Raw genomic sequence first — 13,106 nt, 5'->3', positions numbered from 1 at the left:
TTTATTAAAGTAGAAGAAATTATAAAAAAAAAACTGTGAGAGACATCATATATTAAAAAACATGCATCCCAAAAGCCAATGTGAAAATACCCCCCCCCCCCCCCCCCCCCCCCCCCCTTTGCCTTCAGAACATCTTTAATTTTTTATAGCATAGATTCAACAAGGTGCTGGAGACATTCCTCAGAGATTCTGATCCATATTGACATGATAGCTTCACACAGTTGCTGCAGATTTGTCAGCTGCACATCTATGATGAGTTGTGGAGGCCATTTGAACACACTGAACTCATTGTCATGTTCAAGAAACCGAGTTGAGATGATATGATGTTTGAGAGATGGTGTGTTATCCCGCTGGAAGCAATCACAGGTAGATGTCATCATAAAGGGATGGACATGGTCAGCAACAACACTCATGTAGTCTGTAGCATTCACACAATGCTTAGTTGGTGCTAAGGGACACAAATGTGTCAAGAAAATATCCTCCACACCCTTACACCAACAGCAGCAGCGTGGGCCATTGATACAAGGCAGGATACACACGCTTTTATGTTGTTTGGATCAAATTCTGAACCCACCATCTGAATGTTGCAGCAGAAATCAAGACTCATCGGGCCAGAGAACAGATATTTTTTATGTGGTATGGTTAATAAAGTGTATAATAGAAATGTACATGGTATTTGGAGACTTTCTCTTTATGGCAGCAGTTTATAGGTCTGACCACAAGATGGGGGTCTTACACCTTCCATTGTACCTCTCTTTTTTCAGCATTGCAATGATATCCTTCTTATATTTCATGTTATAAAAGATGACAGAGAACGACTTTGATGGATACATCAGAATAATGAGCAACATATTCATACACCTGCCATCAACTAGAAATTTTTGAGTTAGGGTAGATTTCTCCCATGGCTCTTCTTCTTTCTTTTTCTTTTTCTTTTTCTTACACAGAAGCAATGATAATTGAAATAAAAAATAATACCAAATGAGACTGCAGAAGGATCTTATTTGCAAGGGTGTAGAGAAGGAAGATAATATGTTTCAGAGAAAAGGGATATGATTCAGTTAGGTGAGAGCAACATGAGGTATATGTCTCGAAGAGATGAGTTTTCAGGCTCTAAGCAAGAGCGGAGAGTATCTGGAGGAGGGGGAAAAAAAATCTCTAACACGAGGGGAAAAAACAGAATGGAAAAGAGTCGAGTCCCTGCAGGGAAACTGGACCTGATTTGTAAAATTATCACTTTATTTAAAGGAGTAAAATCTCAATAATTGAGCTGAAATATCAAGGAAGGTATTCCTCATCTCTCTGTACTGTATATATTCACCCACACAATATTCTATTTAAAAAAAACAGCCCACCTTCAAACCCCCACACTGCTATGCTACTATGTGCCACTGCATGTTCTGGCCTTGACCTAACATGACACACTCCCCTCTCATTGAGTGTTTCCCACTGAAGAAAAACACACCTCTGATCAATAGATCCTCAGCAGGAGCAAAAAACATCTAGACATTAATAGCACTGTTAATCTGTCAGAGCCGGTACTGGTAGATTACAGCTGAAGGGGTCATCACATTGAACAGTCAAAACTAATCGAGGCTGACACATGTCAGAGCGAGGCATTGCTCCGGCCTGATCTCATCCAAGACATCCTGCTCCTCCCCAGAGAAATCACCGGGCCTCTGGCCTCACTATTGTGAAAAGCTGCATGCACCATTCCAAAGACATAAGGACTATAAACACCGGCACTGATCTGTCATACTGGCCCATCAGCTTTATTATACCCCATGTTTGTGTTAAAGCAGCTACGGAGGCAGAAATGTCTACACTTGTGAAATTTCTTAAGCTTTGTATTTGGCAACAAGAAAAGCATAAATGCTGATATCTATGAAAAAAAAAAAAAAACAGTTTCTTATCATCTTTTCAGTCTGCAGTTTCAAATGCTACACAACTAGGACCAGTCTCACGGATGCTTTTCACAGGATGACGAAAAAAACTGTCATAATTCGTACAGCTTTAAATAGTACATTTAACTACGGTATAAGTGTGTGTGAACTGTTACAAACAGATGACTCCATCGCAAGTATTAACTGCGCTATTACCACCCTCCGTGCAACAATTACCCAACGTGAACTATGATGCGGTTTCGCTGGTCACTGCATGTCACCACAGATCTTGCATAAAATTCACAGAGATGTGTCAGAAATTAGCATTGTGAGCAGTTGGGCATTGACGGTTGTCTTTCACTGTGAATATCAACCACGGCGCTGGTGAATAAGTCCTTTCTCATCTGATCTTGTCACAAACTCCTACAGACCTCTATGATGTCAGAGCCAGTCTGTAGGTTCACGCTATCATGAGCATGACTGCTGTTAAATACATTCATCGGGCTAAAAGGATCCTGGTAAAGCTTACAATACAGTAGGCAGTAGTAGCTGTTGGTGAATAAAGTGTCATAATGATAATTTACAAGGTCCACTCACTTCAGCGTGTGGTGAGTGCTTATTACACATTGTTGCTACTCTTACCACCATTTAACTCTTTTAGAGCCTAAAATTACTCATTTACAAATCAACATTTGAATATGATCAAATATTAATACAGTGTTGCTTCAGTGGTGGTTACATCTCAGTGATTGTTGCAACTGGGGTTAGCTGATACTCTAGATTTTTGTAGTCTGGACAAATAAATAACACTTAAAGTCACCTTAAGGACCATTTTAAGTCTAAAACCATTGCATAACTATACCTGAAAACTACATATAACTATAAGTACAAGGAGGTTTGAATATATAGTGCTTTCACCTGTTATTAGTTAACCATTAGTAGAAACCAGTGCATAAGTGCATAACAGATGATGGGATTTTGAAACAAAGATCCAATCATACAAAATATTTATTTTACATAAAAAAACATTTAAATTTAGTATTAAAAAATTCTGAACATGTTAGAATATGTTATAAAAACATACACTGTGTTAAACAGACTAAAAAAACATACATTTCTCAGCTGTCAAACACTTTTTGTGGTCAGAGCCAGGCTTTCACTCTGATGTGTACAGAGATTTTACCAGTCTTTAAATATAGTGGAATAGTTCTAAACTGTATACACTACACGCATATATACTGCATAGAAGAGAACATACCCTTAATGTCCTTAAAGGTTTAATATATCATCGAATGAATGGCAATTATTCTCCTCAGAAAACACAAAAAAACCTGAAAATTAACAATGCATGAACCTAAAAAAGGCATCTACATGGATGTTTTTCCTATAGATTAAATGTCTATATATTTGCAGGATATATATATGATTTAATAGCTGCATCTTCTTAATATTGCTTGTCTTTAAATACTGAGTTAACTATGTGCTTGGCATCGGTGACATGCAGGGAAATATAGATGTTCAGCGGAGAAAGAAACGTCTCTATTAAACCTTTGCTGTCAGCTCCAAATGATTTACCATTCCTGCTATAACATATATGGTAGGAGAAGTACATTCAATAGATGGCACTGTTTCCCAGGCCTTGGCCTCCCTACCGTCCTCCTCACTGCTGCACAGCTCTCTCCATTTCTCTCTCTCTCTCACCTCTCCTGGGAGCCTGGAGTTGTTCTGTCTAGAACCCACTTCTCTAAAATGTTGAACAGACTCTTGGCCAAAGCATACCTGGAGCCATTTCAAGCAATATCAACCACTGAATCAAAAACATCGCTGCACTCATTGTATCAAAATATATAACTGAGGATTGGATAACAGTTTTGGTTGAGATGGATGATCTTGGTCTCACACACACACACACACACACACACACACACACACACACACACACACACACACACAAAATGAAAGTTATATAAAGATCAAGGAGATTTATAGGCAATAACATGCGTTTATGCTGTGATTATAAAAGTGTTATAAGTCAGTGCAGACATGCCAGTGATATTCTCTGCATGGTCCAATATATTTTTACATGCAACAGCTTTGTTGGAATGGCATGTGCATGGGCAGGTATATATATAGCTACCATCCTGGCTTAAATTGCTTTTTCACCTGGAAGAGTCACGGTCACTTTTTATCGTGCTGATCATTCAGAGACGTCAACAAGTAGCACGGGTCTGCTGCCACTGCCAATCATTAAAGGTTTTCAAAAGCCTGTTTAAAAAAGGTAAGAAAGGCGGCAGGATGAACAAATGTTGATTTGTGTAACTTAGGGAGAAATATTGTTAAAATACAAGTTGGGATGTGCAATGGTTGAGGAGAGAAGGAGATGGAGGAGCCAACTAAATGATTTGTGAGACAATTTTTTTCTTGTCTGAATGAAAAATTAAAAAAAATGTCTTTATGTCTGCGAGTTTAAAAAAAAATAATTAGGGACTTTGACTTGTGAGTGCAATTAAACTGATGCTTTCAGACAAACCTGCAGAAGCATATTGAAAATGAAATCATTTCCACTGGTGCCCCCTGAAGTTGATCTACCTGCAGATGATTGACAGCTGCAAAGACGTCTGGTTTAAGACTTGCAGTAAGCGGTGAGATTAATTAGAGTGCTGCGTGGTGTTGTTTGATTAATTATAACACTGATCACAGAACGGAAAAAGTGTGGAGGGAGAGAGAAAGGCTGAAGCTTGATTGATGAGTCAGTGTGACAGGGAAAACCGCCTCAGCTCATGAGATTCTCTCTTAAACCTTGAAGCTCACCAGCTCATTCTTTCTTTTTCTCTCTTTCTTTTTTTTGAAACCTCAAGTGCACAAACACAATGTGTGTTCAGTTTCCTTTTGTTTCTTCAATCACACGAATAACAGGGTTTCAAATAGCATAGCAGCCACTTGGTTCACATCGAGCTACCTTCTTCGTGGAAGTTACACCTGGAGCATGAGACAATCAGCGTGGTTGCTAGGTAACGGGTCTCCTCATAGTCTGTACCGTAAGCTCCCAGCGAAGCAAGCTTTGCTCAGTGAATCACTCCTTACATGACAGTAGTGGACTACAGTAGAAGTAGATATCCTCTGCGTGTGCGCCTCTGCTATAGGTGAAGTTTAACATCAATACTCACAGGATGTATCCTCCACCCACCCTCTTTTTTCAGAATGGTCACAGCAGGAAAAGGACAGATTTTTAAAATAAATATCATGTCTTGCTTTCAACTTCGGTGTCCTGGTAAATGTTAACAGCTGACTGGGACAATACCCGTTAATGGAAACAACTTTGCTTTTCATAGTAGGATCATCTCTTATATTAAAGTGACTCACTGCAGAAACTTTGCTAGGCCAGTTGGCATTGGATCAGTTCCCGTTTCTTAATTTCTTCTTCACAGCTACTCATATCACTTTACAAAGCTGATGGGGAATGTTTTAACCATCAAATTTGTATTTATTTGAAGCATTTCTTTTCTCTTATGATGATCACCACCAACTGCTGAAACAGTGCATGTTCCCCACTTACTTGCTAACCTTGTCTGATTGGATGATGATTGGAAACAACTAATGATGAACGAATTAGTTAGCTGCATGTAAACGATGGCCATACTAGGGATGATCCAGTCTCCATCTTGGTTATTTGAATCCAAATGTGACCTCAGTTACATAGGAAGGCAACACGATTAGCACTGGTTCTCTATCTAACAAGCTGGCAAGGAGCATTTGTTATATATGGTGATATTAACTGGGATGGCAGAGAAAACGAATCTCTTTAAGCAGCATATGCATAAGTCAAATGTGCAGGCAAGAAGCAAGATTTTTAGTTTCTGTTTGCAGTCCACTCGTGGTTCAAGTACTATTGACCAATTACGGTTGAGCAAGCTTTGGTGGTAGGTGGTAGTTTGTGTGGAAAGCAAAAGAGGAATGGCATTTGTTGAAACACATTGCATAGCCACTGGCTATGTTTGTTTTTGTTGTTTGTTTTTGTTATGATTAACACACACACAAAAAAAAATCTGAAGAAGTCAGCAGACTAACTTGACCTGATTTCCTGGAGAATTAAAAAATATATTTACCAGAAAACTGACAGCTGACTTCTTAAAGTGTGTTTTACTACATGTGAATGCTGAACAAATGAAGGGTGGATCTCACTGAGAAATCACCTCCATACTCTTTCTTATCTATTTTACTCTAAGTGGCAAAATGATTTTTAGACATTAGAGAAGACTTGAAACTAACAATTGAAACTTTGAACCCATGAGGTAAATGTTTGCTTTTGTCGTAAATATGATGCAACGTAGGATCATTTTCCCACAAACTTCAATTACAATTCTTTTTTACAAAGAGTCTTTTTAATGACTCTGCTGTCCATTAAAGAGACTGCGCGTTTAATTCACTTCACTTTAATTTGCTTCACTATTCAGAACCTGAGGCCCAATCATTTTCTTATATACAGGAATGAATACTGAGAAAATGAAGAGAAATAAAGAGTCAGGTGATAATTCCTTTGGGGTGTTGCTACTTCCAGCTACGCTGACTAGTTTCTGTCTGTAAATTTACTTTCCTTTATTTTTAATGAAAGACTAAGTTAGTTACTTCTGCTGCTGCTGCTAATATGATTTCCTCTTTTAGGAAATCAGGAAAAATAACAGCACCGCATCAAATCCTCTGCTGAACGAAGTCAGAAGAGGTCCTTATTGTTTGTGAAGTGTACAAGTGTATGGGGATATATAATCCATGGTAAATCTCTGTGTAATGAGCAGTTATTGGCACTTGTTTTTGAGGAGCCCTTCTCTTCAAGACAAATGAATGGTTTATGATGATGGAGACGGCAGCACTGAAATCTGCCCAAATGCCTCTCCGGCTCAGCTCAATAGTGTTGTTTTCCTCTCCTCATCGGTTCCAGCCATCTGTTGCTCATTTCATATCTGTCCATTGAATTTTGGCCCTGGAACCTCACATGTTTTGAAGCTTCGGGTTAGTGTTTGAATTAACTATTAAAAATGTGGCTTGCCATAATCAGAGAATTGTGAAGCAATAACACCATTCCAGAAAGTACCGTGCAATTTAACGTTGCTCAAATGACACGACCATAACACCACAATTTGCAGAGTTTGTTCACCCGAGTCAGCTGTAGTGGTAGATCCACTACACTTTTAATTCTGCGGCTTTTCATATGAGGACATAATGAAAAATAATATGATCCTTAGCAGATTTGTACATAAATACAACCTCAGATGAACTACAAAAATGACATATTGCACTGTGTGTATTTAATAAAAAACTGAGCCAAAATGCAGAAGCAGTGTATGAAAAACTACATACAGCCTTACTGCTTCCAAAGAAATTAAGGGGTATTAGAGGCCAGGGCCTGCTAATCAAATGCTCCACATGAACTGATGATCAGCAAGTGTGACCACCTCTGTAAAAGCACAAGTCTCTGCTTACTGGGAATTTGTTGGTTAGCAGAATGCCAAGGAAGAACGACATCCACAATAACCTTAGAGAAGAAAGTGTTGCTGCCCATCTGGGAAGGGTTACAAGACCATTTCCAAACATTTTGAAGTCTATCAGAAAGATTATTCACAAAAGGAAAACATTTGAGACAGATGCCAATCTTTGCAGGAGTAGAGGTCCCAGCAAATCCGCTCCAAGATCAGACCGTGCAATGCTCAAAGAAACTAAAAAACCCCCCAAAAAACCCAACTAACAGCCACATGTCAGACTGTGCAGACTTCAGTTAGCATGTTAAATGTTAGTGAGTTCAATGAGAAAGTACAATTAGAAAGCGAATGAACAAGTGTGGCTAGTTGGAAGGGATGCCTCTTGTCTCTAAAATGAATATATCAGCAAGGCTGATTCAACTTGACTGAAATGCTGGGACCTTAAGAGAGCTGTGGATAAAAGAATGGCCACACACCTCAACAGTGTAAAGGAAAGTGGGCCAAAACTCCTCCATAATGATGTGACAAACTGATAAAGTTATACAAAAAATGATTACTCCAAGTTATTGCTCCTAAACGTTGCTCTACGAGCTGCTGAATCACGGGGACGTGCTTAATTTTCCACCAACTACTTTTGAATTTTGGTTCCGTTTTTGTTAAATAAATAATCACATAGTGTAACATGTCGTTTCATTTGTGGTCCTCCCAACTCTCAACAACAAACAACACGGTGCAAACAATTTGTCACCTCACCTCTTTTTAGAAATTGGCCTAATGGATCATCTCCAGAATATGCTATGAAAAGTTTTGTGTTTCTTTAGCAGAAAATCCAAAATTGTTTAAAATTGTTTAAAGTGTGATCTGTCGACTATCCAAAGTATGATGAGGTGAGGATTTCTCCGTCCCTCACTTAGTTATTCCTCACCTTTTGGATATAAAGTTTCCTGCAGCACCTTTGGCATCACTGCCTGTAAGTTTCTTCCCTCATGTGCAGGGTTTCATCTTCTCCCACTGTGCGAATGGTGTCCTTGAGTTTTGTGTTTTGTATGTGTGGCCTGTCTTCTTCCCAGGTCGTCATGGTGCAGAGGTGGCTGTGTAGCTTTCAAAATGTATCACTGCAGATCTTTTTACCACCACATTTTAACGAGTGTGTACAGGCTACATGTAAATGACACGGGCAGAGTACTCCATATCCCAAACCAGCATTTAAGATCGAAGGTACCGTTAGATGTAAAGATTGTGATTTTTGACCTTGATGGTGAGGAAATACCTTTTTTTGAGACATAAGCTGATATAGAGTAGGCTGCAGATTTATTTTGGACTGGGACACTGTTGTGGTGCTACAGTTTGGCACAGCTGCTCTTGTAAAAAATTTTGATACCCCCAATAAGAGTTCCGTCTTTTACTGTGATTAAATCCCTCCAGCCTGTTTGCAGTAAAAAATCTCTCTCCTTCTCTTTCTCCAGGTCCCCCTCCTCCCACACCCTCATGTTTGCCTCTGCCTCCCTCATCATTCTCATTCTCTCCCACTCCCTACCTCTGGTGACCTACACAGAGGGAAACACAGGTCACTGAATTCAAGGCTGTGTATTCACAACAACAGTCTGGTCAAAACTCTTGTAAACCGTCTTTAACTGCAGCCACACCAAGTAACTGTAAACAGGTTTGTTTTTTTTTAATGTCAAATGGCAGGTTGGCACTATTGGATTTATTCACCACTTCTACCAAGGAGCATAGACTATTTATGGTTGCAACTGTCTGTGTCTGGTTTTTATCTTTGTGCTCCTAACAGGGGGGAAATCTAGTGGTTTTAGCCACCTCGTGACCTTTCTATTAATACCACCATTAGACCATAGTTAGCTTACTTTGGCAATGCTTCAGTGACTGAAAACACTGGCTAACTGGGGAGATTGGCATTGGTGTAGATGTGCCCTCTGAGTGCTCTCGTAAGTGTCTCTTTTAAACAACTTGAAAATGTTTTTTTAATGTAGTGTAGGTGCTGTACAGACAGATGAACACATCGAAGCAAAAAAACCTGCCGTCCAGCGTTACCTTATTCATTTTTTTTGCAACTTGCTGGTGCAGCAGTGGTGGGCATATAGTTCAAGATTTAGTCCTGACATTGCTTATATCCTGTTCAGTCTCTGCAGAAGCATCACTCAATTTGCCAGATTCTTTAAAAAAAAGAAAAAAAAAATCCCCCACATCTGACCTCTTTTTTCCTAGAGTCATATATCTATACCTGTTTCCTTTCACTCTCTGCACAGCCGTATGACTGACTCCATTTAGCCTACATTTGTCCTTTGACGATGACTGATTGTTAACCAAATGCCCTAATTGTTTAATTAGGCTGGGGCCAGAGAGCTGTGACAGCTGCAGTGTGATTCATGTATGCTGCATTTTCAGCAGCAGTAATGGCTAGATGGCAGGCAATGGAGGCGGTGGGGGTGGGGGTGCAAGGAATGATGCGGCCTTTGGCAGGAGAGCTGGCATCTGTCACCCATGTCAGCATAATGGGAGTGAAAAAGGCAGTCCGAAAATGCTGCCAGGTAACCCGTGGCCTCCATTTTTCACAGTGGCTGAGTTAAAACAGCTTAAAACTGTGGTCTTATGATTTTTAGCAAGTCAGACCATATTTGTAATGCTCCAAAGTCACAGTTCTACTAATAAGTCACTGACAAGTAGACGTGAAACGACTGACATGGACGTGATCAACGTGAAGCTCCATCTTGTCCGTTTTTTAGAAATTATTTTGTGGCCTTGGTCTACTGGCTGGAAAAAATGAAGCTGGCTCTTTGGGCTCCGGGTAATTGTGATTGATTGGCAATAATATTAACATGCAGATTACAATAAAAACTGTTCAAGGCTCGTCTCTATAAAAAATGAATTGCATTTAATGTGTATATTTATTCAATCATTTTTAATCGAGCCAGCAACAGTAAAAGTCGCATGCTTCCCCAAAGCCCCATGAGCAGACTGCATGTAGTAGTTGTTGAAGTAAATATTAATAGACAGACAAGAGCGCCGGCTTGAATATTTCAAATCAGAGAGGCTGAATGGTGTGACTGAGTCCAAGCCTGTGTGCTGCGCTCCATTAGTGTTGTGTTCCCCACTACAACCGTCCCCCAGGGCTGCCGAACCAAGTGGAATACAGTACTGTGTTCGCAATCTGCGCCAGCAGTCTTTCCTCAGTGGCTGCTGACTGTCTATGGGCAAGTTTACTGTGGGAAGAGTTGAATCACATTTCTTTAAGCAGTCTTCAGGAATAGTTCTCAGGGCTTCTTAAAGATCCTTCAAAGCTCTTCTTCGGATGTTTCTGCCTTTTCTTCTGTTCTCTGCCAAAATGATCCCACACTGCTTCAACAATTTCGAGGTCCGGGCTCTGGGAAGACCAATCCATGACTGATGATGTTCCACTGTGTGTGTTTGAGATCACTGAAATATGAAGCTCTTGGCAATTACACTCTCTCCAGATGGTATTTTTCACAGAATTTTGCAGATTTTCATAATTTAGTCTCCAACACCACTGGCTGAAATACAGCCACAAACCATGACAGAGCCTCCACCGTGTTTTACAAACGTCTGACACTCACAGTTGTACCTCTCTACTGAGCGCATATAATGACCACAGTTTAACCAAATTTTCAAATCAGACCTGTTGCCACTAATTTTCAGTCAAATTCTTGTGTACTTTGGCATAGCTCAGGGTTTTCTGCCTGTTTCCCTTCCTTAGGAATGGCTTCTTGACAGACATCCTTAAGTTAGGTGCCTTTTTTATATTTTATTCTGGTTAAATAATAACATAAGTGAAAGGTCATTCTTACCTCTAATGTTATTATTTGTTAACATTACTTTAAATATACTATGGTAGTAGTATATATGTATTGCAGACCACTGTCTATTCCTTGGTTTCTTGAATTGGCTCTCATAATTTTTTTGCTCACTTATGGACAGAGCTTCACGAAAACCTGAACACCGTACACACATGAAATCACTCAAGCTTCATATTCTGACCTTTACCGTACGTCAGCAAGAACCACTACAGTCAGAAACAGATTTTTCTATCTCTAGCTGCAATAATTGTATTTTGTGGAAAGCAAGCAGTAAGACCCAGGAGAGCAACAATCAATAACAACATATATGACAGTAATTCAATCAGACAGCATGAAAAATGAAGTGGTAGGGTGCAGGTGGGTTGCAAAGCATCCTGTAAATGCACAGCAGATGTGAGAAAGCTAAAAGATGAATAACTCACACACACCTTATATGAGACCTACCAGCTGGATGTGTAGGGGGAAATCAGCTGATGTGAAGATTACAGTTGTTTCAAGACTTTCTGGCACGGTTGCTATGCTCTCTGAGTTAGTGATATGATAGGAAGGAAATGATTTCTCTTTTAGCTCATAAACACAATGTGGTGATGAGTAGAAGGACACTGAAAAGATGGCGCACAAAGCTGCTGGACAGACAGAATGTTGGCAGGTGCGATGTTATCGATGGTTACACCCTCGTGCAATAAAGAGGATGTATATCGTGTCACGAGACGAGTGATCAATTTGTTTCACTAACTCATCTACATGAGGCATTTTGTAGAGGGTATAGCAAACATGGCAGTTCGCCTTGAAACAACAGCTTTTATCGCCACATTTCAACCTTTTTCTCAAAAATAGAATTTCGACTTTAATCTTGAAATTTCACCTTTATTTTCAAAATGATCAATAATATTTTTTTTCTTAAAGTGGTCCTAATGCTCATTTGAACTTCAGCAGGTTCTCTTGCCAAAACACGTTGAGTTTCTGCCATGTGCTTGGCTGATTACATAGTATAGACATTTCAGTTTTAATGCACCACATAATAAAAAGTCTGCAAAGCCTTCTTATGAATATTCATCAGTCATTCAGATCACATTGAATTCTAGCTTTCATGATTCTTACTGTAGACCTACCTTATTTGTCACTGCCAATGGCAAGATGCTCATGCTCATAATGTGTCATCTTGTGTATGTGTATATGTGAGAGAGAGACAGCCTGCATCTCATCATGAAGGCTTTAGGCTTGCTTCAGTGAGGTTAGAGTTGTAAAACCTCGTCGCAAAGATGCTCGCTGCATTTTAATCACATTCAGCAGTTTTTTAAAAGACCGATAAGCAGGTTTAGTTTGGTTAGCTAGTTTAACTTAAATCTGCCAATGATATTGTTAGAAAACTGTTACAGTCAAATAAAGTACTGAAGGATAATTTATTTTTACATTATACAGCCTTCACCATCGCTGTAATGTTGGCTCTTCACTGAGCAATGATGAAAACCTGTAGAGTTTTATTACTAAACTCCATCATAAACACTAAAATACATATTTAAAGAAATATTGTATTGATGAGTTTTAACTCTGTAGTCATCAGTGTTGGGACTAACGCGTTATTAAGTAACGCGTTACAGTAACTACGTTATTATTGTGGTAACGAGCACGGTAACTAGTTATTATGCCAAAACCAGGAACGCGTTACTCGTTACTGGGATTTAAATAGGCTCGTTATTCGTTACTTCGTGTGGTGGCTATCGCGGAGCTTCCACAGATTCAATAACATTAGCAAGTGGTGGAGGCCAGCAGGTGGATGAGAGAAAAGGGGGCCAAGAGGAGAGACCCGAAGCGCCCGCCCGTCCGAGTGTCAGGTGAACTGAACTTCAGGTAAGAAGTTATGACCTGCAGTGTATCTGAGTCACATATAAAAAAAGTTTAGGTGGAGTTTATTT

The sequence above is a fragment of the Perissodus microlepis genome, chromosome 6, assembly GCF_051167445.1.
Source record: "Perissodus microlepis isolate ML-2025 ecotype Zambia chromosome 6, ASM5116744v1, whole genome shotgun sequence".
Taxonomy (NCBI): domain Eukaryota; kingdom Metazoa; phylum Chordata; class Actinopteri; order Cichliformes; family Cichlidae; genus Perissodus; species Perissodus microlepis.
This window is presented reverse-complemented; position numbering follows the sequence as displayed.